At 47.0% G+C, this 25,817-nt stretch overlaps 9 non-coding genes across 9 annotated transcripts; all 9 read left to right on the forward strand.

Annotated features, from left to right (window-relative positions):
- Nucleotides 1-292: 292 nt before the first annotated feature.
- trnam-cau (transfer RNA methionine (anticodon CAU)) lies at nucleotides 293-364 on the forward strand. Its single transcript has one exon. It is a non-coding gene; the product is annotated as a tRNA-Met (tRNA).
- Nucleotides 365-5,986: 5,622 nt separating this feature from the next.
- trnam-cau (transfer RNA methionine (anticodon CAU)) lies at nucleotides 5,987-6,058 on the forward strand. Its single transcript has one exon. It is a non-coding gene; the product is annotated as a tRNA-Met (tRNA).
- Nucleotides 6,059-8,440: 2,382 nt separating this feature from the next.
- On the forward strand, nucleotides 8,441-8,522 carry trnal-aag (transfer RNA leucine (anticodon AAG)). Its single transcript has one exon. It is a non-coding gene; the product is annotated as a tRNA-Leu (tRNA).
- An 11,778-nt stretch (nucleotides 8,523-20,300) lies between these two features.
- trnag-ucc (transfer RNA glycine (anticodon UCC)) lies at nucleotides 20,301-20,372 on the forward strand. The gene has a single exon. It is a non-coding gene; the product is annotated as a tRNA-Gly (tRNA).
- A 1,160-nt stretch (nucleotides 20,373-21,532) lies between these two features.
- On the forward strand, nucleotides 21,533-21,615 carry trnal-aag (transfer RNA leucine (anticodon AAG)). The gene has a single exon. It is a non-coding gene; the product is annotated as a tRNA-Leu (tRNA).
- Nucleotides 21,616-22,289: 674 nt separating this feature from the next.
- On the forward strand, nucleotides 22,290-22,361 carry trnag-ucc (transfer RNA glycine (anticodon UCC)). The gene has a single exon. It is a non-coding gene; the product is annotated as a tRNA-Gly (tRNA).
- A 1,160-nt stretch (nucleotides 22,362-23,521) lies between these two features.
- trnal-aag (transfer RNA leucine (anticodon AAG)) lies at nucleotides 23,522-23,604 on the forward strand. The gene has a single exon. It is a non-coding gene; the product is annotated as a tRNA-Leu (tRNA).
- Nucleotides 23,605-24,278: 674 nt separating this feature from the next.
- On the forward strand, nucleotides 24,279-24,350 carry trnag-ucc (transfer RNA glycine (anticodon UCC)). Its single transcript has one exon. It is a non-coding gene; the product is annotated as a tRNA-Gly (tRNA).
- A 1,161-nt stretch (nucleotides 24,351-25,511) lies between these two features.
- Nucleotides 25,512-25,594, forward strand: trnal-aag (transfer RNA leucine (anticodon AAG)). Its single transcript has one exon. It is a non-coding gene; the product is annotated as a tRNA-Leu (tRNA).
- Nucleotides 25,595-25,817: the final 223 nt, after the last annotated feature.

Here is a 25,817-nt window from a genome sequence, read left to right on the forward strand (position 1 = left end):
CACACAACTATTCACTTCCTCATTTTTTCTTTCAACAAGAATACACGTTTGAGCACACTGATTCTGGTCAGCATGGTTCAGATAATTCAGTTTCGTGCTGAATGGTTGTTCTGTGAAGGTGACGTGATTTCTTCTGTGACGTTGTTCTAATGGGAAAGTGGGGAATGACTGCAATCACCTTCATAGAATGACGTTCGGCGCGACAGATTCACCGCTCTGGGAACATTGATCACGTTGGTACTGATTTCTTCAAACTTTACCTCAAGTCCGACCCCGCAGAGAGTCAACCACGAGCAGAGTGGCGCAGCGGCAGCGTGCTGGGCCCATAACCCAGAGGTCAATGGATCGAAACCATTCTCTGCTATTTATTTTCTAATTCACACCAAAAGCAAACAAGTCGCTATTTGTCAGCAACACATCTGCCTTTTTCTTTATTCGTATCAAAGTTTTGCTTTCAGTCTGATCCGCTCCTTGATACCTTGTCTTCAGCGACCCACAGTGCAGCGAGGTGACTAAGTTGACTTCTCCCAGAACACTCTTCTCCCTCTACTGGATGAACGTTCACCTGTTTGGACACTGGAGGATTTCTCTCGGCGACTTGTCTGTGCAAGCAGCACCGGAAGCAGCTGTGGAGAGAAATTCCAGTCGTCAGGATGCAACTCTCCAGTTGGATACTTCACGTCGCTCCGATCATAGACTCTCAGTGCCTTCGTGTGAGGAACGGATAGAGCTGGAATTCGGTCCTTGTTGATCGGAGCAACTGATCAATGCAGCAATGAGAAGCTGCTTAACCCCCAGCGGCTTGGGGAAGGATGGCACTCAGATACAGGACTCTGGCTGGGGTTCAAAAGGAGGAAACGTATGTCTTGTTTGAAATGAAACGACGATGAAGATTGAATTTAAGTTGATTTGTGCACGGAGCTTAGTTTTGACGACGACGCATCAGGATGGCCAGGCGGTCTAGAATGCTGCGTTCAGCTCGCAGTCGCTTTTGGAGACGTGGGTTAGAATCCCACTCCTGATATTGACTTTTCCTCCACGAGATTTAATTTCTCCAGCAAGATTTTCAACCTCAGGAATTTCATTGGAAAAGCGTTGGCCTGAGGTCATGAGATTCCTGCTTAAATATGCACAGCAAGACCCCACAGGCAAAAGCCCAGTTAATGACTCGATAACCTGCTTCAGTGACTCTGGTTGAGGAATTCATATTGATCTCAGGACCCCGGGTAAAATTCGTCTTCTCTTCTTATAAATAGTGTGGCTGGTTGGATTGTTCACATGCGTCCGAGAGGGGAAGTTGGGAACTCGGTTTCTATTGTGATTTATTGCTCGATAAGCTTTATTTTCTTATTGCCCCACTGTGAGGTATTACTGGATATCGTTATATATCAATATTGCCCCTCTATGGGGTACTACTGGATAACGTTTCCCGTGCAGCTTTGACAAATTGTCACGTGGACTCGAAACGTTAGCTCTTTTCTCTCCCTGCAGATGCTTTCAGACCTGCTGAGACTTTAAAACATTTTCTCCGTGGTTCCCTCTGTGTGAGCTTTACAATGTTGCAATGTTTCATGCTGGACGCTTTGTTTCAGGAGGCAGTCACACCCGGTAGAATAAGTACTGTTAATTCGGACAGTGGTCAGGGACAGAGTGGTGTGACTGCAAGGGAGGCATGTAGGAGGACCCTGAGTTTAGGAGTTGAGGAGCCTCTGCCCTTGACCTTGTCCAACAGGCAGGAGGTACTTACTCCCTGTGTGGATGAGGAAGAGGGCTGTAGGGAGGATGCGTTGACTGACCACTGCACCGTGGTACAGGAAGCCATTCAAGAGTGGCGAGCAAAAAGACAAGTGGTAGTTGTAGGGGATTCTATAATTAGCGGGATTGATGTCATCCTTTGTAAGCCAGATCGAGAGTCCCACATGGTATGTTGCCTGCCCGATGCCAGGGTGAGGGACATCTCTGATCGGCTTCAAATGATTTTGGAGAGGGAGGGGGAGGATCCAGTTGTTGTGGTCCACGTGGGGACTAACAACATAGGTAAGACTAGGAAAGAGCACCTGTTTGGGGATTATCAAACACTAGGGACTAAATTAAAGAACAGGTCTTCCAGGGTATTAATCTCTGGATTACTACCCGAGCCACGTGCCAATTGGCATAGGGTTGAGAAAATTAGAGAAGTTTCCCGCACTAAAGGAGTGGTGCGGTAAAGAGGGATTCCATTTCATGGGGCATTGGCATCAGTAATAGGGCAGGAGGGACCTGTACCGTTGGGACGGACTTCACCTGAACCATTCTGGGACCAGTGTTCTAGCGAATAGGATAAATAGGTTGGTCACAAGGACTTTCAACTAGCAAGTTGGGGGGAAGGGAAATGTAACGCTATGGACAGTATGATGGTTAATGGAGATTAAGGCAGCAGGTTACGTGACAGGTTATTATGTAGAGATATGGGTTCAAAGACAAGGAAAAATGGGAGAAATGGTAAGAGGAAAAATAAATTGCGAAAAGTTACTGATCAAGGTGTTAGGATTCATAACAAAGACGTAAGAAACAGCATAAGTGTACTTTACCTGAATGCTCGGAGTATACGAAATAAGGTAAATGAGTTGATGGCGCCAATCATCGTGAATGACTATGATTTCGTGGCCATTCCTGAAACATGGTTAAAAGATGGTGACGACTGGGAGTTAAATATTCAAGGGATTCAGATTATACGAAAGGATAGAATGGACGGTAAGGGCGGTGGTGTAGCGTTGTTGTTTAAGGATGGCGTCCGGGCAATAGTAAGAGATGATATTTGTGCTATGGCGGACAAGGTTGAATCAATTTGGGTGGAAATCAGGAATAGTAAGGCGAAAAGGGCACTGATAGGAGTAGTCTATAGGCCACCAAATAGTAACAGGATGGTAGGGAAGGCAATAAGCAAAGAAATAACAGATGCATGTAGAAATAGTACAGCGGTTATCATGGGAGATTTTAATCTGCATATCGATTTGTTTAACCAGGTTGGTAAAGGCAGCCTTGAGGAGGAGTTTATAGAATGTGCCCGGGATAATTTCCTGGAACAGTATGTAATAGAACCTACAAGGGAACAAGCGGTCCTAGATCTGGTCCTGTGTAATGAGGCAGGATTGATTAATGATCTCATAGTTCGGGATCCTCTTGGAAGGAGCGACCAGAATATGGTGGAATTTAAAATACAGTTGGAGGATGACAAGGTAAAATCAAACACTAGTGTTTTGTGCTTAAACAAATGCGATTACAATGGGATGAGAGAAGAACTAGCGAAGGTAGACTGGGAGCAAAGACTTCATGGTGAAGCAGTTGAGGAACAGTGGAGAACCTTCCGAGCGATCTTTCACAGTGTTTCGAAAAGGTTCATACCGACAAAAAAGAAAGATGGTAGAAAGGGGAAAAATCGACCGTGGATATCTAAGGAGGTGAGGGAGAGTATCAAATTGAAGGAAAAACATACAAAGTGTCAAAAATTAGTGGGCGACTAGAGGACTGGGAAGTCTTTAGGGGACAACAGAAAACTACTAAAAAAAAGGCATAAAGAAGAGTAAGGTAGACTATGAAAGTAAACTGGCTGAGAACATAAAAGCAGATAGTAACAGCTTCTACAAATATATAAGACAAAAAAGAGTGGCTAAGGTAAATATTGGTCCTTTGGAAGACGAGAAGGGAGATTTAATAATAGGAGACGGGGAAATGGCTGAGGAGCTGAACAGGTTTTTTGGGTCAATCTTCACAGTGGAGGACACAAATAACATGCCAGTGACTGATGGAAATAAAGATATGATTGGTGAGGACCTTTGAGATGATTGTAATCACTAAGGAGGCAGTATTGGGCAAGCTAATGGGGCTAAAGGTAGACAAGTCTCCTGGCCCTGATGGGCTGCATCCCAGAGTGTTAAAAGAGATGGCTAGGGAAATTGTAAACGCACTAGTGCTAATTTACCAAAATTCACTAGACTCTGGGGTGGTCCCAGAGGATTGGAAAGTAGCAAACGTGACACCACTGGTTAAAAAAGGAGGTCGGCAGGAAGCGGGTAATTATAGGCCGGTAAGCTTAACTTCGGTTGTAGGGAAAATGGTGGAATCTATCATTAAGGATGAAATAGCGGGGCACCTGGAGGGAAATTGTCCCATTGGGCAGACGCAGCATGGGTTCGCAAAGGATAGTTCGTGTCTGACTAATTTGGTAGAATTTTTTGAGGACGTTACCAGTGCAGTAGATAACGGGGAGCCAATGGATGTGGTATATCTGGATTTCCAGAAAGCTTTTGACAAGGTGCCGCACAAAAGGTTGCTGCATAAACTAAAGATGCATGGCATTGAGGGTAAAGTGGTAGCATGGGTCGAGGATTGGTTAACTAACAGAAAGCAGAGAGTGGGGATCAAAGGGGTGTTTCTCTGGTTGGCAACCTGTAACTAGTGGGGTCCCTCAAGGATCAGCGTTGGGCCCGCAGTTATTCACAATTTACATAGACTATTTGGAGTTGGGGACCAAGTGCAATGTGTCAAATCTGCAGACGACACTAAGATGAGTGGTAAAGCAAAAAGTGCAGAGGATACCGGAAGTCTGTAGAAGGATTTGGATACGTTAGGTGAATGGGATAGGGTCTGGCAGATGGAGTTCAATGTTGCCAAGTCTGAGGCTATCCATTTTGGGAGGAATAACAGCAGAATGGATTATTATTTAAACGGTAAGATGTTAAAACATGCTGCTGTGCAGAGGGACCTGGGTGTGCTGGTGCACGAGTCGCAAAAAGTTGGTGTGCAGGTGCAACAGGTGATTAAGAAGGCTAATCGAGTTTTGTCTTTCATTGCTAGAGAGATGGAGTTCAAGACTAGTGAGTTTATGCTGCAATTGTATAGGGTGTTGGTGAGGCCGCATCTGGAGTATTGTGTTCAGTTTTGGTCTCCTTACCTGAGAAAGGACATATTGGCACTGGAGGGACTGCAGAGGAGATTCACTAGGTTGATCCCAGAGTTGAGGCGATTAGATTATGATGCGAGGTTGAGCAGACTGGGACTGTACTCATTGGAGTTTAGAAGGATGCGGGGGGGGATCTTATTGAGACATATAAAATTATGAAGGGAATAGATAGGATAGATGCGGGCAGGTTGTTTCCACTGGTCGGGGAAAGCAGAATCAGGGGGCATAGCCTCAAAATAAGGGGAGGTAGATTTAGGACGGAGTGTAGGAGGAACTTCTTCACCCAAAGGGTTGTGAATCTCTGGAATTCCTTGCCCAGTGAAGCAGTTGAGGCTCCTTCTTTAAACGTTTTTAAGAAAAAGATTAATGCCTTTCTAAAGAATAAAGGGATTCGGGGATATGGTGAACGGGCCGGAGAGTGGAGCTGAGTCCACAAAGATCAGCCATGATCTCATTAAATGGCGGAGCCGGCTCGAGGGGCCAGATGGCCTACTTCTGTTCCTAGTTCTTATGTTCTTATGTCTTCTTCATTCATGGGACTAATGTCGGGATGAGACTGCAAGAAACATTCTGATAGGTATTTGCTTCAAAGCAAACAGGAACGTGTGTTATGTTTACTTTTGGTGTGAGGGAGAATGTAAATAGCAGAGAACAGCCTCGAATCCTCGACCTCAGGCTAATAACCCAGCACGCGTCCGCTGCGGCACTCTGCTCCTTAAACCAGGAGACACAACATTACTGCCCTGCGGTAGCCACACAACTATTCACTTCCTCATTTATTCTTTCAACAAGAACACACTTTTTAGCACACTGATTCTGGTCAGCATATTTCAGTTAATTTACCTTCGTGCTCAGTGGCTGTTCTGTGTAGGTGATGTGATTTCTTCTGTGACGTTGTTCTGATGGGAAAGTGGGAGTGACTGGAATCACCTTCATAGAATGAAGTTCGGGAAGAAAGTTTCACCTCTTTGGGAACGTTGTTCACGTTGTTACTGATTTCTTCAAACTTTGCCTCAAGACCGACGCCGAAGAGCGTCAACCACGAGCAGAGTGGCGCAGCGGAAGCGTGCTGGGCCCATAACCCAGAGGTCGATGGATCGAAACCATCCTCTGCTATTTATATTCTCACTCACACCAAACGGAAACAAGTTGCTATTGGTCAGCAGCACATCTGCGATTTTCTTTATTGGTATCAAAGTTTTGCTTTCAGTCTGATCCGGTCTTGGACACCTGTTCTTCAGCTACCCACACTGCAGTCGATGTGACTAAGTTGACTTCTCCCAGAACACTCTTCTGGCGCCTCTACTGGGTGACCGTTCACCTGTTTGGACACTGGAGGGGTTGTTCGGCTCCATGTCTCTGAAACCAGCACAGGGAGCAGCTGTGGAGAGAGATTGCAGTCGCCAGAATGCAACTCTCCAATTGGATACTTCACGTCTCTCAGATCTTAGACATTCAATACCGTCGTGCGAGGAACAGGTTGAGCGGGAATTTGGTCCTTGTTGATTGGAGCAAACTGATGAATGCAGCAATGAGAAGCTCCTTAACCCCCAGCAGTTTGGACAATGATGGCACTCAGATACAGGACTGCCTGGGGTTCAAAATTAGGAAAAGCATATCTTGTTTGAAAGGAAATGACGATGAAGATAGAATTTAAGTCGATTTGTGCACGGATCTTAAATTTGACGCGAGCGCATCAGGATGGCCGAGCGGCTAAGGAGCTACGTTCAGGTCGCAGTCTCTTCTGGAGGCGTGGGTTCCACTCACACCCCTGATTTTGACTTTTCCTCCACGAGGTTAAATTTTTCCAGGAAGATCCAATAGCTCCCTTTCAGTGGAAAAACATTGGTCTCAGGGCATCAGATTCCGCTTAAATACGCACAGCAAGACTCCACAGGCAAAAGCGCAGTTAATGACTCTATAACCTGCTTCAGTAAACTGGTTGAGGAATGAATATTGATCCCAGGACTCCGGGACAAATTCGTCTTCATTTCTTGTAAGTAGTCTGGCTGGTTGGATTGTTCACATCCGTCCGAGAGGGAAAATGGGAAATCTGTTTCTATTGTGATTCATTGCTCGATAAATCTTTATTTCCTTGTTGGCCCCCTGTGAGTTATTACTGGATATCGTTCTATATCTATATTGCCCCTCTGTGGGGTACTGCTCGATAACGTTTCCGTCCAGCTTTGACAAAGGGTCACCTGGACTCGAAACGTTTGCTCTTTTCTCTCCCTTCAGATGCTGTCAGACCGTCTGAGACTTTAAAGAATTTTCTCTGTGGTTCCCTATGTGTGAGCTTTACAATGTTGTAATGTGCCATGCTGCCTCCTTCATTCCTGGGACTAATGTCAGGATGAGACTGCAAAAAGTTTCTGATAGGTATTTGCTGCAAAGCAAACATGAATCTGCGTTATGTTAACTTTTGGTGTGAGGGAGAATGTAAATAGCAGAGAATAGCCTCGATTCCTCTACCTCTGGCTAATGGCCCAGCACGCTTCCACTGCGCACTCTGCTCCTTAAACCAGGAGCTACAACATTACTGCCTTGCGGTAGCCACACAACTATTCACTTCCTTATTTTTTCTTTCAACAGGAACACACTTTTGAACACACTAATACTGGTCAGCATAGTTCAGATAATTTATTTTCGTGCTGAATGGTTGTTCTGTGAAGGTGATGTGATTGATTCTGTGACGTTATTCTGATGGGAAAGTGGGGAGTGACTGGAATCACCTTCATAGAATGAAGTTCGTGACGGAAGTTTCACTCTCTGGGAACATTAATCACGCTGTTACTGATTTCTTCAAATCTTGCCTCAAGTCCGGCCCCGAAGAGAGTCAACCACGAGCAGAGTGGCGCAGCGGAAGCGTGCTGGGCCCATAACCCAGAAGTCGATGGATTGAAACCATCCTCTGCTATTCGTGTTCTCACTCACACCAAACGGAAACAAGTTGCTATTGGTCAGCAGCACATCTGCGATTTTCTTTATTGGTACCAAAGTTTTGCTTTCAGTCTGATCCGGTCTTGGACACCTGTTCTTCAGCTACCCACACTGAAGTCGATGTGACTAAGTTGACTTCTCCCAGAACACTCTCCTGGCGCCTCGACTGGATGACCGTTCACCTGTTTGGACACTGGAGGGGTTGTTCGGCTCCATGTCTCTGAAACCAGCACAGGGAGCAGCTGTGGAGAGAGATTGCAGTCGCCAGAATGCAACTCTCCAATTGGATACTTCACGTCTCTCAGATCTTAGACATTCAATACCGTCGTGCGAGGAACAGGTTGAGCGGGACTTTGGTCCTTGTTGATTGGAGCAAACTGATGAATGCGGCAACGAGAAGCTCCTTAACCCCCAGCAGTTTGGACAAGGATGGCACTCAGATACAGGACATTGGGTGGGGTTCAAAAGTAGCGAAAGCATATCTTGTTTGAAATGAAATGACGATGAAGATAGAATTTAAGTCGATTTGTACACGGAACGTAGTTTTGACGCCAGCGCGTCAGGATGGCCGAGTGGCTATGGCGCTGCGTTAAGGTCGCAGTCTTCTCTAGAGGCGTGGGTTCGAATCGCACTTTTGACATTAAATTTTCCTCCACGAAATGTTCAACCCCAGGAAGATCCAATACCTCACATTCAATGAGCAAGTGGTGGTACGGACTTTGTAGATTGGAGCAAACTGATCAATGCAGAAATGAGAGCTCCTTAACACACAGCGTCTTGGAGAAGGATGGCACTCAGATACAAGAGTCTGGCTGGCGTTCAAAAATAGTAAAACCTCATCTAGTTTGAAATGAAATGAAGATGAAAATTGAATTAAAATCGATTTGCCCATGGAGCATATCTTTGATCGCAGCGCGTCGGGATGGCGGAGCGGTCGAAGGCGCTGCGTTAAGGTTGCAGTCTTCTCTGGAGGCGTGTGTTCGAATCCCACTTCTGACATTAACTTTTCCTCCACGAGGTTACGTGTTTCCAGCTAAGCGTTCAACACCAGGAAGATCCAATACCTCCGATTCAATTGGGAAGCGGTGGCGTAAAGACATGAGATTCCTGCTCACATTCGCAAAGCAAGGCCCAACAGACAGAAGCCCAGTCCATGACTGGATGATCTGCTCTGTGAGCCTGGTTGAGGAAATAATATTGATCGCAGGACGCCGGGTAACATTTCTCTTCTCTTGTTGTAAATAGTCTGGCTGGTTCGAATGTCGAGGTGTCTCAGTTTACCTCTCCTAGAAACCTATTCTGCCGCCTTTACTGGATGAACTTCCTGCTGTTTGGACACTTAAGGGTTCTTCGGCTACTTGTCTGTGAAAGCAGCAGCAATGGAGAGTGATTCGAGTCGCCAGAATGCAACTCTCCAATTGGATCCTTCACTCCACTCATATCTTACACTCTCAATACTTCGTGTGAGGAACAGGTAGGCGGCAGTTCGGATTTTGTTGATTGGATAAAACCTATCAATGAGGAGGTCATTAACGACCAGGGGCTTGGAGAAGCATGGCTCTCCGATACAGGATTCTGTCTAGGGTTTAAAAATAGGAAAAGAGCATCAAGTTTGAAATGAAATGTCGGTGAGGGTAGAATTTAAATCGATTTGTGCATAGAGCATATGTTTTGCCTGGCCGAGCGTCGCAGGCGCAGCGTTAAGGTCGCAGGCTCCTCTGGAGGCGTGGGCTCGAATCCCCCTTCTGACATTAACTTTTCCTCCACGAAATGTTCAACCCCAGGAAGATCCAATACCTCACATTCAATGGGCAAGCGGTGAGCTCAGGACATGGGATTCCTGCTTAAATTGGCACAGCATGACCCCACAGGCAGAAGTCCAGTTCATGACTGGATGATATGCACAGCGAGTCTGGTTCACAAATTAATATTGATCCCAGGACTCCGGGTAAAATTCCTCTTCTCTTGTTGTAAATAGCTTGTCTTGTTGGGTGGTCGAAGTGACTCAGTTGACCTCTCCCAGAAGCCTCATCTGCCGCCTTGACTGGATCAACTTCCTGCTGTTTGGACACTGGAGGGGTTATTCGGCTACTTGTCTGTGTAAGCAGCACCAGAAGCAGCTGTGGAGAGAGATTCCAGTCGCCAGTATACAACTGTCTAGTTGGATCCTTCACGCCGCTCGGATCATAGACTCTCTATACCTTTGTGTGAGGAAAAGTAAGGCGGCAGTTCGGACTTTCTTGATTAGAGAAAACTGTTCAATGCAGCAATGAGAATTTTCTTAAACACCACCGGCTTGGAGAAGGATGGCACTCAGACACAAGACTCTGCTGTGGTTCAAAAATATTAAAATCACATCAAGCTTGGAATGTAAAGACAATGAAGATAGAATTTAAATAGATTTGTGCACGGAGCATACATTCTGTCGCAACGTGGCAGGGTGGCCGAGCGGTCGCAGGCGCTGCGCTGAGGTCTCAGTCTTTTCTGTAGGCGTGGGTTCGAATCCCACTTCAGACATTAACTTTTCCTCCACGCAATGTTCAACCCCAGGAAGATCCAATACCTCACATTCAATGGGCAAGCGGTGAGCTCAGGACATGGGATTCCTGCTTGAATTCGTACAGCATGACCCGAAAGGCAGAAGCCCAGTTCATGACAGGAGTAGTTTAAATCCTGCCGGTGGCCAGGGACAGCAGGGTGCGACTGCAAGTCAGGCAGGTAACGGGAAGCAGCAGTCAGGAACTCAGGAGCCTCAGCACTTGACCCTGTCCAACAGGTATGAGGCACTTGCTCCCTGTGTGAATGGCGAACAGGGCTGCAGGAAGGATGAGTCAGCTGACCAAGGCACCATGGTTCAGCAGGCTATTCAAGGGGAGGGAGTAAATAGGCAAGTTGTAGTTGTAGGGGATTCTATTATCAGGGGGATAGATAGTATCCTTTGTGAGCAGGATAAAGGGTCCCACATTATAAGTTGCCTGCCCGGTGCTAGGGTGCGGGGCATCTCTGACCGGCTTGAAAGGATACGGGTGAGGGAGGGGGCGGACCCAGTTGTTGTGGTCCATGTCGATACCAACAACATAGGAAAGTCTAGAAAAGAGGACCTGTTTAGAGATTAAAAAGAGCTAGGATTCAAATTAAAAAACAGGTTCTCAAGGGTCATAATCTCCGGATTACAGACCGAGCCACGTGCAAATTGGCATAGTGAGGCAAGAATAAGGGAAGATAATACGTGACTGAAAGAGTGGTGTGGGAAAGAGGGGTTCCTTTTCATGGGACACTGGCATCAGTTTTAGGACAGGGGGACCTATACCGTTGGGATGGTCTCCACCTGAACCGAGCTGGGACCAGTGTTCTGGCGAAAAAAGTAAATAGGCTGGTCAGTCGGACTTTAAACTAGAGAATGGGGGGGGGGGGGGGGCGAGAGGAGTCAGGGAACCATGAGGTGAAGTAATCAGTGGGAAGCGTAGCTGCTTAGGAATACAAAAACGCACGAAAAGACAGAACTCAGGAGAGGTTACGATAGTCCCCGTCCCACAAAATATGACACAGTGTATGGAAAGCCTCAGTAAACCAAGGTCCACCACACTAAGAAAACAAAAAGGGACGGTCAATAGAGAATTAAAGGTGCTATATTTAAATGCGCGCAGTGTACGGAACAAGGTAGATGAGCTTGTGGCCCAGATTGTGACTGGCAGGTATGATGTGGTAGGCATCACAGAGACGTGGTTGCAGGGGGTTCAGGACTGGCATTTAAACCTCCAGGGATTCACAACCTATCGAAGAGACAGAGAGGTGGGCAGAGGGGGCGGGGCTGACTTGTTAATTAGGAATGAAATTAAATCGATAGCACTAAACGACATAGGGTCAGATGATGTGGAGTCTGCGTGGGTAGAGTTGAGGAACCACAAAGGCAAAAAAACCCATAATGGGTGTTATGTACTGGCCTCCTAACAGTGGTCAGGACCAGGGTCACAAAATGCACCACGAAATAGAAAGTGCGTGTCAGAAAGGCAAGGTCACAGTGATCATGGGGGACTTTAATATGCAGGTGGACAGGGTAGATAATGCTGCCAGTGGACCCAAGGAAAGGGAATTCATTGAATGTTTACAGGAGGGGTCTTTTTGGAACAGCTTGTGATGGAGCCCACGAGGGGACAGACCATTCTGGACTTAGTTATATGTAATGAGCCAGAATTGATTAAAGATCTTAAAGTAAGGGAACACTTAGGAGGCAGTGATCATAACATGGTAGAATTCAATCTCCAATTTGAAAGAAAGAAGATAGAATCAGATGTAAAGGTGTTACAGTTAAATAAAGGTAACTACAGGGGCATGAGGGAGGAACTGACGAAAATCGACTGGGAGCAGAGCCTCGTGGGAAAGACAGTAGAACAGCAATGGCAGGAGTTTCTGGGAGTAATTGAGGGCACAGTACAGATGTCCGTCCCAAAGAAAAGAAAGGTTATCAGCGGGGAGATTAGGCAGCCATGGCTGACAAAGGAAGTTAGGGAATGCATCAAAACAACAGAGAAAGCCTATAATCTGGCAAAGAGTAGTGGGAAGTCAGAAGATTGGGAAGGCTACAAAAACAAACAGGATAACAAAGAGAGAAATAAAGAAAGAGAGGATCAATTATGAAGGTAGGCCAGAAAGTAACATTAGGATTGATAATAAAAGTTTCTTTAAATACATTAAAAACAAACGGGAGGTAAAAGTAGACATTGGGCCGCTCCAAAATGTCCCTGGTAATCTAGTGATGGGAGAGAAGGAAACAGCTGAGGAACTAAATAAGTACTTTGCGTCAGTCTTCACAGTACAAAGAACAAAGAACAAAGAAATGTACAGCACAGGAACAGGCCCTTCGGCCCTCCAAGCCCGTGCCGACCATACTGCCCGACTAAACTACAATCTTCTACACTTCCTGGGTCCGTATCCTTCTATTCCCATCCTATTCATATATTTGTCAAGATGCCCCTTAAATGTCCCTATCGTCCCTGCTTCCACTACCTCCTCCGGTAGCGAGTTCCAGGCACCCACTACCCTCTGCGTAAAAAACTTGCCTCGTACATCTACTCTAAACCTTGCCCCTCTCACCTTAAACCTATGCCCCCTAGTAATTGACCCCTCTACCCTGGGGAAAAGCCTCTGACTATCCACTCTGTCTATGCCCCTCATAATTTTGTATACCTCTATCAGGTCGCCCCTCAATCTCCTTCGTTCCAGTGAGAACAAACCGAGTTTATTCAATCGCTCCTCATAGCTTATGCCCTCCATACCAGGCAACATTCTGGTAAATCTCTTCTGCACCCTCTCTAAAGCCTCCACATCCTTCTGGTAGTGTGGCGACCAGAATTGAACACTATACTCCAAGTGTGGCCTAAGTAGAAGACATGAGTAATATCCCAACAATTCAGGAGAGTCAGGGGGCAGAGTTGAATATGGTATCCATCACAAAGGAGAAAGTGCTAGAGAAACAAAGAGGTCTAAAAATTGATAAATCTCCGGGCCCAGATGGGATACATCCTAGAGTTCTAAAGGAGATATCTGAAGCAATAGTGGAAGCGTTAGTTATGATCTTTCAAAAGTCACTGGAGTCAGGGAAAGTCCCAGAGGATTGGAAAATCGCTGTTGTAACCCCCCTGTTCAAGAAGGGAACAAGGAAAAAGATGGAAAATTATAGGCCAATTAGTCTATCCTCGGTTGTTGGCAAGATTCTAGAATCCATTGTTAAGGATGAGATTTCTAAATTCTTGTCAGTACGGGGTCGGATCAGGACAAGTCAGCATGGATTTAGTAAGGGGAGGTCGTGCCTGACAAACCTGTTAGAGTTCTTTGAAGAGATAACACATAGGTTAGACCAAGGAGAGCCAATGGATGCTATCTATCTTGACTTCCAAAAGGCCTTTGATAAGGTGCCTCACGGGAGACTGCTGAGTAAAATAAGGGCCCATGGTATTCGAGGCAAGGTACTAACATGGATTGACGATTGGCTGTCAGGCAGAAGGCAGAGAGTTGGGATAAAATGTTCTTTTTCGGAATGGCAACCGATGACGAGTGGTGTCCCGCAGGGTTCAGTGTTGGGGCCGCAGCTGTTCTCTTTATATATTAACGATCTAGATGACGGGACTGGGGAAATTCTGGCTAAGTTTGCCGATGATACAAAGATAGGTGGAGGGGCAGGTAGTATGGAGGAGGTGGGGAGGCTGCAGAAAGTTTTAGACAGTTTAGTAAAGTGGTCCAAGAAATGGCTGATGAAATTCAACGTGGGCAAGTGCGAGGTCTTGCACTTTGGAAAAAAGAATAGAGGCATGGACTATTTTCTAAACGGTGACAAAATTCATAATGCTGAAGAGCAAAGGGACTAGGGAGTCCTAGTCCAGGATTCTCTCAAGGTAAACTTGCAGGTTGAGTCCGTAATTAAGAAAGCAAATGCAATGTTGTCATTTATCTCAAGAGGCTTGGAATATAAAAGCAGGGATGTACTTCTGAAGCTTTATAAAGCGTTAGTTAGGCCCCATTTAGAATACTGTGAGAAATGTTGGGCCCCACACCTCAGGAAGGACATTAAGGGCTATGGAGAGAGAGCGGGTAAATGGAGTTGGAATCAGCCATGATTGAATGGTGGAGTGGGCTCGATGGGCCGAATGGCCTTACTTCCGCTCCTATGTCTTATGGTCTTATGGTCCCTCTGTAACTTGTAACATCCTTCCGCACTATCCACAACTCCACCGACTTTAGTGTCATCTGCAAATTTACTCACCCATCCTTTTTTACAGCATTTTATCTGTGGTTCCCCATTTTTTACCTTTACCTTAGACTCTCAATACCTTCGTGTGAGGAACAGGTCGGCGGGAGTTCGGTCTTTGTTGATTGCAGCAAACTGATCAATGCAGCAATGAGAAGCTCGTTAAACACCAGCGGCTTGGAGAAGGACGGCACTCAGATAGAGGACTCTGGCTGGAGTTCAAAAATAGGAAAAGCACATGAAGTGTGAAAAGAAATTACGATGAATATAGAATTTAAATCGATTTGTGCACGGAGCATATGTTTTGTCACAAAGCGTTAGGATGGCCGAGCGGTCGAAGGCGCTGCGTTAAGTTTGCAGTCTCCTCTGGAAGCGTGCGTTCGAATTCCCTTCTGACATTAACATTTCTTCCACGAAGTTATGTTCCTCAAACAAAATGTTCAACCCCAGGAAGATCCAATACCTCCGGTTCAATTGGGAAGTGGTGGCCTCAGGACATGAGATGAACTTCCTCCTGTGTGGACACAGAAGGGGTTCTTTGGCGACTTGTCTGTGAAAGCGGCACCAGAAGCAGCTGTGGAGAGAGATTCCAGTCGCCAGGATGCAACTGTCTAATTGGAGCTTTCACGCCGCTCAGATCTTAGACTCTCAATACCTTCGCGTGAGGAACAGGTAGGCGGCAGCTCGGTCTTTGTTGATTGGAGCAAACTGATCAATGCAGCAATGAAAAGCTCCTTAACCCCCCAGCGGCTTGGAGAAAGATCGCACTCAGATGCAGGTCTCTGGCTGGGGTTCAAAAATAGGAAAAGCACATCTTGTTTGAAAGGAAATTACGAAGAAGATAGAATTTAAATCGATTTGTGCACGGAGCATATCTGTTGCCACAGCGCGGCAGGGTGGCCGAACGTTCGAAGGCGCTGCTTTAAGGTCCCAGTCGCAGCATTAAGATCGCAGTCTTCTCTGAGGCCTGTGTTCGACTCCCACTTCTGACATTAACTTTTCTTCCACGAGGTTACATTTCTCCAGCAAAATGTTCAACTACCAAACATCCAATACCTCCAATTCAATGGGGAACCGTTGGCCTCAGGACGTGAGATTCCTGCTTAAATTGGCACAGCAATACCCCACTGGCAAAATCCCAGCTAGTGACCGGATAATCTGCTCAGTGACTCTGGTTGAGGAATTAATATGGATCCCAGGACTCCGGGCAAAATTCCTCTTCACTTGTTGTAAATAGTCTTGCTGGTTGGATTGTCGAGGTGACTCATTTAACCTCTCACATAATCCTCTCCTGCCGCTTTTACTGCATGAAACTCCTCCTGTTTGGACACTGAAGGTGTTTTTTGGCTACTTGTCTGTGAATGCAGGAGCAGAAGCAGCTGTGGAGAGAGATTCCAGTCGCGAGAATGCAACTCTATAATTGCATGCTTCACGCCGCTCAGATCTTAGACTCTCAATAGCTTCGTGTGAGGAACAGGTCGGCGGCAGTTCGGGTTTTTTGATTGGATCAAACTGATCAATGCATCAATGAGAAGCTTCTTAACCGCCAGAGGCTTGGAGAAGAATGGCACCCAGATACGTGACTCTGGCTGGCGTTCAAAAATAGGAAAAGCACATCTCGTTCGAAATGAAATAACGGTGAAGATCGAACTTAAATCTATTGATGCACGGAGCATACCCTTTGCCACAAAGCGTCAGGATAGCAGAGCGGTTGATGGCGCTGCGTTAAGGTCGCAGTTTCCTCTGGAGGCGTAGGTTTGAATTCAACATCTGACATTAACATTACCTCCACGAGGTTACATTTCTCAAGAAAAATATTCAACCCCAGGATGATCCAATATCTCCCATGCAATGGGAGAGGTGGCCTCGTATCGTGCGATTCGTGCTTAAATTCCCACAGGAAAAAGCCCACTTAATGAATGGATAATCTGCTCAGTGACTCTGGTTGAAGCAGTAATATTAATCCCAGGACTCCGGGTATAATTCCTCTTATCTTGTAAATAATCTGTCTGGTTGGATTGTCGCGGTTACTCAGTTGACTTCTCCCAGAGTCCTCTTCTGCCGCCTTTACTGGATGAACGTCCTCCTGTTTGGACACTGCAGGGGTTCTTTGGCTACTTGTCTGTGAAAGCAGCAAGAGAAGCAGCTGTGGAGAAAGATTCCAGTCGCAAGAATGCAACAGTCGAATTGCATCCTTCACGCCGCTCAGATCTACGACTCTCAATAATGAGGAACAGGTCGGCGGAAGTTTGGTCTTTGTTGATTGGAGCAAACAGGTCAATGCAGCGTTGAGAAGCTCCATAACCCCCAGCGGCTTGGAGAAGGATGCCAGTCGGATGCAAGACTCTGGCTGTGGTTCAAAAATAGGAAAATCACATCGAGTTTAGAATGAAATGATGATTAAGAAAGATCTCAAATCGATTTGTGCACGGAGCAGGGCTTCTGCCAGAGCGCCTCAGGATGGCCGAGCGATCGTAGACACTGCATTCAGGTAGCAGTTTCCTCTGGAGGCGTGTGTTCGAATCCCACTGCTGACATTAACTTTTCGTCCACGAGGTTACATTTCTGCAGCAAAATGTTCAACCTCAGGAAGGTCAAATAACTCAGATACAATGGGGAAGCGGTGGCCTCAGGACATGAGATTCCTGCTTCGATTCGCACAAGAAGACCGTACAGATAGAAACCCAATTCATGGCTGGATGATCTGCTCAGTGACTCTGGTTGAGGAATTAACATTGATCCCAGGACTCCGGGTAAAATTCCTCTTCTCTTGTTGTGAGTAGTTTGGTTGGTTGGATTGTCAAGGTAAACTCAGTTTTTCGGAGAGGTCACAAAGATGATTGATGCAGGTAGGGCAGTGGATGTTATCTATATGGACTTCAGTAAGGCCTTTGACAAGGTCCCTCATGGTAGACCGGCACAAAAATTGAAGTCACACGGGATCAGGGGTGAGCTGGCAAGTTAGATCGAGAACTGGTTAGGTCATAGAAGGCAGAGTGCAGCAATGGAAGGGTGATTTCCTAATTGGAGGGCTGTGACTAGTGGTGTTCCGCAGGGATCAGTGCTGGGACCTTTGCTGTTCGTAGAAAACATAAATGATTTGGAGGAAAATGTAACTGGTCTGCTAAGTAAGTTTGCAGACGACACACAGGTTGGTGGAATTGCGGATAGAGATGAGGACAGTCAGCGGATGCCGCAGGATTTAGATCGTTTGGAGACGTGGGTGGAGAGATGGCAGATGGCGTTTAATCCGGACAAATGTGACGTAATGCATTTTGGAAGGTCTAATGGAGGTAGGGAATATACAGTGAATGGTAGAACACTCGAGAGTATTGAAAGTCAGAGAGATCAAGGTGAACAGGTCCACAGGTCATTGAAAGGGACAACACAGGTGGATAAGGTAGTCAGAAAGGCATACGGCATGCTTGCCTTCATTGGCCGGGGCACTAAGTACAAGAATTGGCACGTCACGTTGCAGCTGTATAGAACCTTAGTTTGGCCACACTTTGAGTAGAGTGTTCAATTCTGGTCGCCACACTACCAGAAGGGTGTGGAGGCTTTATGAAGGTGCAGAAGAGATTTACCAGGATGATGCCCGGTATGGAGGGCATTAGTTATGAGGAGCGGTTGAATAAACTCGGTTTGTTCTCACTGGAACGACGGAGGTTGACGGGCGAGCTGATAGTGGTCTACAAAATTATGAGGGGCATCGACACAGTGGATAGTCAGAGGCATTTGCCCAGGCTAGGGGTGTTAATTACTGGGCGGCATCGGTTTAAGGTGCGCGGGGCAATGTTTAGAGGAGATGTACGAGGCACGTTTTTTACACAGAGGGTAGTGGGTGCCTGGAACTCGCTGCCGGAGGAGGCGGTGGGACCATGGACGAAAGTAACATGGAAGGGGCATTTTGACAAATACAGGAATAGGATGGGAATAGAGGGATACGGAACAAGGAAGTGTAGAAGATTTTAGTTTAGACGGGCAGCATGGTCGGCACGGGCTTGGAGGGCCGAAGGGCCTGTTCCTGTGCTGTACGTTTCGTTGTTCTTTGTTTTTGTTTGAAATGAAATGACAATGACGATAGAATTTAAATCGATTCGTGCACGGAACACACCGTTTGTCACAGCGCGTACCGATGGCCGAGCGGATGAAGGTGCTGCGTTTCGGTTACAGTCTCCTCTGGAGACGTGTGTCCGAATCTCACTTCAGACATTCAACTTTCATCCGCGCGGATCCATTTCTCCAGCGAAGTTTTGAACCCGAGGATAATCCAATACCTCCGATTCAATGGGGAAGCGGTGGCCTCAGGACGTGAGATTCTTGCTTAAATACGCACAGCAAGACCCCGCAGGCAGAAGCCAAGTTCATGACGGGATGTTCTGCTCAGTGACTCTGGTTGAGGAATTAATAATGATCACAGGACTCCTGGTAAATTTTCACTTCCCTTGTTGTAAATAGTCTGGCTGCTTGGATTGACGCAGGTGAATCCGTTGGCTTCTCCCAGAATGTTCTTCTGCTGCCTTTACAGCATGAACTTCCTCGTGTTTGGACACTGGAGGCGTTATTCGGCTACTTGTCTGTGAAAGCAGCACCAGATGCAGCTGTGGAGAGAGATTACAGTCGCCAGAATGCAACTGTCTAATTGGATCCTTTACGCCGCTCAGATCTTAGACTCTTAATACCTTCGTGTGAGGAACAGGTAGGCGGCAGTATGGAGTTTGTTGATTGGAGCAAACTGATCAATGCAGAAATGAGAGCTCCTTAACACACAGCGTGTTGGAGAACGATCGCACTGAGACACAAGAGTCTGGCTGGCGTTCAGAAATAGTAAAACCACATCTAGTTTGAAATGAAATGAAGATGAAAATTAAATTTAACTCGATTTGCGCATGGAGCATATCTTTGGCTACAGCGCGTCAGGATGGCCGCGCGGTCGAAGGCGCTGCGTTAAGGTCGCACTCTCCTCTGGAGGCGTGAGTTCGAATCCCACTTCTGACATTAAGTTTTCCTCCACGTGGTTACATTTCTCCAGCAAAATGATCAACGCCAGGAAGATCCAATACCTCCCATTAAATGGGGAAGCGTTGTCCTCCGGGAATGAGATTCCTGCGTATATTCGCACAGCGAGACCCCACAGGCAGATGCCCAGTTCATCACTGGATAATTTGCTCATGACTCTATTTGAGGAATTAATAATGATCCCAGGATTCCTGGTAAATGTCTCGTCTCTTGTTGTAAATAGTCTGGCTGGTTGGATTGTCGAGGTGTCTCAGTCGACATCTCCCAGAAAACTCTTCTGCCGCCTTTACTGGATGAACGTCCTCCTGTTTGGACACTGAAGGGTTTTCTGGCTACTTGTTTGTGAAAGCAGCACCAGAAGCAGCTGTGGAGAGAGATTCCAGTCGCAAGGATGCAACTGTATAATTGGATCCTTCACACCGCTCAGATCTTAGACTCTCAATGTCTTCATGTGAGGAACAGGTCGGCGGGAGTTCGGTCTTTGTTGATTGCAGCAAACTGATCAATGCAACGACGCGAAGCTCCTTAACCCCCAGCGGCTTGGAGAAGGACGGCACTCAGATACAGGACTCTGGCTGGTGTTCAAAAATAGGAAAAGCACAACTGATTAGAAATGAAATGACAATGAAGATAGAATTTTAAGTTCTTCAGTGAGCGATGGTGGTATAATGGTGAGCATAGCTGCCTTCCAAGCAGTTGACCTGGGTTCGATTCCCAGCCATCGCAGAAAAAACTTATTTCGAAATTTTGGGCAGCAAGGTAGCACAGTAGTTTCACAGCTCCAGGGTTCCAGGTTCGATTCCCGGCTTGGGTCACTGTCTGTGCGGAGTCTGCACGTTCTCCCCATGTCTGCGTGAATTTCACCCCGGGTGCTCCGGTTTCCTCCCACGGCATAAAGACGAGCTGGCTAGGGGAATTGGTCATGCGTAATTGCCCTTAGTGTCCTAAAAGGTAGGAAGGATCATTGGGTTGCGGGATGAGGGTGATAGGATGGAATTGAGGTCTTAAGTGGATCGGTGCAGACTCGATGGGCCGAATGGACTCCTTCTGCACTGTATGTTCTATGTCTATTTGTGCACCGAGCTTAACAGTTTCTGCAGCTCGTCAGGGTGGCCGAGCGGTCGAAGGCGCGGGTTAAGGACGCAGTCTCCTCTGGAGGCGTGGGTTAGAATCCTTCTTCTGACATTGCCTTTTTTTCCACGAGGTTACATTTCTCCAAAAATTGTTCAACCCCAGGAATATCTCATACCTCCCATTCAATGGGGAAGCGGTGGCCTCGGGACGGGAGATTCGTACTTAAATTCGCACAGCAAGACCCCACAGTCAGAAGCCCAGTTCATGACTGGATGATCTGCTCAGTGACTCTGGTTGAGGAATTAATACTGATGCCAGGACTCCGGGTAAATTTCCACTTCCATTGTTGTAAATAGTCTGGCTGGTTGGATTGTCGGACGTGAATCAGCTGGCTTCTTCCAGAAAGTTCTTCTGCCGCCTTTACAGCATGAACATCCTCGTGTTTGGCACTGGAGGCGTTATTCGGCTACTTGTCTGTGAAAGCAGCACCAGATGCAGCTGTGCAGAGAGATTCCAGTCGCCAGGATGCAACTGTCTCATTGGATCCTTCCCGCCACTCAGATCTTAGACTCTTAATACCTTCGTGTAAGGAACAGTTAGACGGCAGTACGGACTTTGTTGATTGGAGCAAACTGATCAATGCAGAAATGAGAGCTCCTTAACTCACAGCGTGTTGGAGAACGATCGCACTCAGATGCAAGAGTCTGGCTGGCGTTCAAAAATAGTAAAACCACATCTAGTTTGAAATGAAATGAAGATGAAAATTAAATTTAAATCGATTTGCGCATGGAGCATATCTTTGACCACAGTGCGTCAGGATGGCCGAGCGCTCGAAGGCGCTGCGTTAAGGTCGCAGTCTTCTCTGGAGGCGTGGGTTCGAATCCCACTTCTGACATTCCCTTTTCCTCCACGTGGTTACGTTTCTCCAGCAAAATTTGCAGCACCAGGACGATCCAATACCTCCCATTCAATGGGTGAGCGGTGGCCTCCTGGAATGAGATTCCTGCTGATATTCGCAGAGCAAGACCCCACAGGCAGAAGCCCAGTTCATCCCTGGATAATTTGCTCATGACTCTATTTGAGGAATTAATAATGATCCCAGGATTCCGGGTAAATGTCTCGTCTCTTGTTGTAAATAGTCTGGCTGGTTGGATTGTCGAGGTGTCTCAGTCGACATCTCCCAGAAAACTCTCTGCCGCCTTTACTGGATGAATCTCCTCGTGTTTGGACACTGAAGGGTTTTCTGGCTACTTGTTTGTGAAAGCAGCACCAGAAGCAGCTGTGGAGAGAGATTCCAGTCGCAAGGATGCAACTGTATAATTGGATCCTTCACGCCGCTCAGATCTTAGACTCTCAATATCTTCGTGTGAGGAACAGGTCGGCGGGAGTTCGGTCTTTGTTGATTGCAGCAAACTGATCAATGCAACAATGCGAAGCTCCTTAACCCCCAGCGGCTTGGAGAAGGACGGCACTCAGATGCAGGACTCTGGCTGGTGTTCAAAAATAGGAAAAGCACAACTGATTAGAAATGAAATGACAATGAAGATAGAATTTAAAGTTCTTCAGTGAGCGATGGTGGTATAATGGTGAGCATAGCTGCCTTCCAAGCAGTTGACCTGGGTTCGATTCCCAGCCATCGCAGAAAAAACTTATTTCGAAATTTTGGGCAGCAAGGTGGCACAGTAGTTTCACAGCTCCAGGGTTCCAGGTTCGATTCCCGGCTTGGGTCACTGTCTGTGCGGAGTCTGCACGTTCTCCCCATGTCTGCGTGAATTTCACCCCGGGTGCTCCGGTTTCCTCCCACGGCATAAAGACGAGCTGGCTAGGGGAATTGGTCATGCGTAATTGCCCTTAGTGTCCTAAAAGGTAGGAAGGATCATTGGGTTGCGGGATGAGGGTGATAGGATGGAATTGAGGTCTTAAGTGGATCGGTGCAGACTCGATGGGCCGAATGGACTCCTTCTGCACTGTATGTTCTATGTCTATTTGTGCACCGAGCTTAACAGTTTCTGCAGCTCGTCAGGGTGGCCGAGCGGTCGAAGGCGCGGGTTAAGGACGCAGTCTCCTCTGGAGGCGTGCGTTAGAATCCTACTTCTGACATTGCCTTTTTTTCCACGAGGTTACATTTCTCCAAAAATTGTTCAACCCCAGGAAGATCTCATACCTCCCATTCAATGGGGAAGCGGTGGCCTCGGGACGGGAGATTCGTACTTAAATTCGCACAGCAAGACCCCACAGTCAGAAGCCCAGTTCATGACTGGATGATCTGCTCAGTGACTCTGGTTGAGGAATTAATACTGATGCCAGGACTCCGGGTAAATTTCCACTTCCATTGTTGTAAATAGTCTGGCTGGTTGGATTGTCGGACGTGAATCAGCTGGCTTCTTCCAGAAAGTTCTTCTGCCGCCTTTACAGCATGAACATCCTCGTGTTTGGCACTGGAGGCGTTATTCGGCTACTTGTCTGTGAAAGCAGCACCAGATGCAGCTGTGCAGAGAGATTCCAGTCGCCAGGATGCAACTGTCTCATTGGATCCTTCCCGCCACTCAGATCTTAGACTCTTAATACCTTCGTGTAAGGAACAGTTAGACGGCAGTACGGACTTTGTTGATTGGAACAAACTGATCAATGCAGAAATGAGAGCTCCTTAACACACAGCGTGTTGGAGAACGATCGCACTCAGATGCAAGAGTCTGGCTGGCGTTCAAAAATAGTAAAACCACATCTAGTTTGAAATGAAATGAAGATGAAAATTAAATTTAAATCGATTTGCGCATGGAGCATATCTTTGGCCACAGTGCGTCAGGATGGCCGAGCGCTCGAAGGCGCTGCGTTAAGGTCGCAGTCTTCTCTGGAGGCGTGGGTTCGAATCCCACTTCTGACATTCCCTTTTCCTCCACGTGGTTACGTTTCTCCAGCAAAATTTGCAGCACCAGGACGATCCAATACCTCCCATTCAATGGGTGAGCGGTGGCCTCCTGGAATGAGATTCCTGCTGATATTCGCAGAGCAAGACCCCACAGGCAGAAGCCCAGTTCATCCCTGGATAATTTGCTCATGACTCTATTTGAGGAATTAATAATGATCCCAGGATTCCGGGTAAATGTCTCGTCTCTTGTTGTAAATAGTCTGGCTGGTTGGATTGTCGAGGTGTCTCAGTCGACATCTCCCAGAAAACTCTCTGCCGCCTTTACTGGATGAATCTCCTCGTGTTTGGACACTGAAGGGTTTTCTGGCTACTTGTTTGTGAAAGCAGCACCAGAAGCAGCTGTGGAGAGAGATTCCAGTCGCAAGGATGCAACTGTATAATTGGATCCTTCACGCCGCTCAGATCTTAGACTCTCAATATCTTCGTGTGAGGAACAGGTCGGCGGGAGTTCGGTCTTTGTTGATTGCAGCAAACTGATCAATGCAACAATGCGAAGCTCCTTAACCCCCAGCGGCTTGGAGAAGGACGGCACTCAGATGCAGGACTCTGGCTGGTGTTCAAAAATAGGAAAAGCACAACTGATTAGAAATGAAATGACAATGAAGATAGAATTTAAAGTTCTTCAGTGAGCGATGGTGGTATAATGGTGAGCATAGCTGCCTTCCAAGCAGTTGACCTGGGTTCGATTCCCAGCCATCGCAGAAAAAACTTATTTCGAAATTTTGGGCAGCAAGGTGGCACAGTAGTTTCACAGCTCCAGGGTTCCAGGTTCGATTCCCGGCTTGGGTCACTGTCTGTGCGGAGTCTGCACGTTCTCCCCATGTCTGCGTGAATTTCACCCCGGGTGCTCCGGTTTCCTCCCACAGCATTATGACGAGCAGGCTGGGGGAATTGGTCATGCGTAATTGCCCTTAGTGTCCAAAAAGCTAGGAAGGATTATTGGGTTGCGGGGTGAGGGTGATAGGATGGAATTGAGGTCTTTAGGGGATCGGTGCAGACTCGATGAGCCGAATGGACTCCTTCTGCACTGTATGTTCTATGTCTATTTGTGCACCGAGCATAACAGTTTCTGCAGCTCGTCAGGGTGGCCGAGCGGCCGAAGGCGCGGCGTTAAGGACGCAGTCTCCTCTGGAGGCGTGGGTTAGAATCCTACTTCTGACATTGCCTTTTTTCCCACGAGGTTACATTTCTCCAAAAATTGTTCAACCCCAGGAATATCTCATACCTCCCATTCAATGGGGAAGCGGTGGCCTCGGGACGCGAGATTCGTACTTAAATTCGCACAGCAAGACCCCACAGTCAGAAGCCCAGTTCATGACTGGATGATCTGCTCAGTGACTCTGGTTGAGGAATTAATACTGATGCCAGGACTCCGGGTAAATTTCCACTTCCATTGTTGTAAATAGTCTGGCTGGTTGGATTGTCGGACGTGAATCAGCTGGCTTCTTCCAGAAAGTTCTTCTGCCGCCTTTACAGCATGAACATCCTCGTGTTTGGCACTGGAGGCGTTATTCGGCTAATTGTCTGTGAAAGCAGCACCAGATGCAGCTGTGCAGAGAGATTCCAGTCGCCAGGATGCAACTGTCTCATTGGATCCTTCCCGCCACTCAGATCTTAGACTCTTAATACCTTCGTGGAAGGAACAGTTAGACGGCAGTACGGACTTTGTTGATTGGAGCAAACTGATCAATGCAGAAATGAGAGCTCCTGAACACACAGCGCGTTGGAGAACGATCGCACTCAGACGCAAGAGTCTGGCTGGCGTTCAAAAATAGTAAAACCACATCTAGTTTGAAATGAAATGAAGATGAAAATTAAATTTAAATCGATTTGTGCATGGAGCATATCTTTGGCCACAGTGCGTCAGGATGGCCGAGCGGTCGAAGGCGCTGCGTTAAGGTCGCAGTCTCCTCCGGAGGCGTGGGTTCGAATCCCACTTCTGCCATTCGCTTTTCCTCCACGTGGTTACGTTTCTCCAGCAATATTTGCAACACCAGGACGATCCAATACCTCCCATTCAATGGGGAAGCGGTGGCCTCCTGGAATGAGATTCCTGCTGATATTCGCACAGCAAGACCCCACAGGCATAAGCCCAGTTCATCACTGGATAATCTGCTCATGACTCTATTTGAGGAATTAATAATGATCCCAGGATTCCTGGTAAATGT

The sequence above is a fragment of the Scyliorhinus torazame genome, chromosome 24 (genome assembly GCF_047496885.1).
Source record: "Scyliorhinus torazame isolate Kashiwa2021f chromosome 24, sScyTor2.1, whole genome shotgun sequence".
In the NCBI taxonomy this organism is placed as follows: Eukaryota; Metazoa; Chordata; class Chondrichthyes; order Carcharhiniformes; family Scyliorhinidae; genus Scyliorhinus; species Scyliorhinus torazame.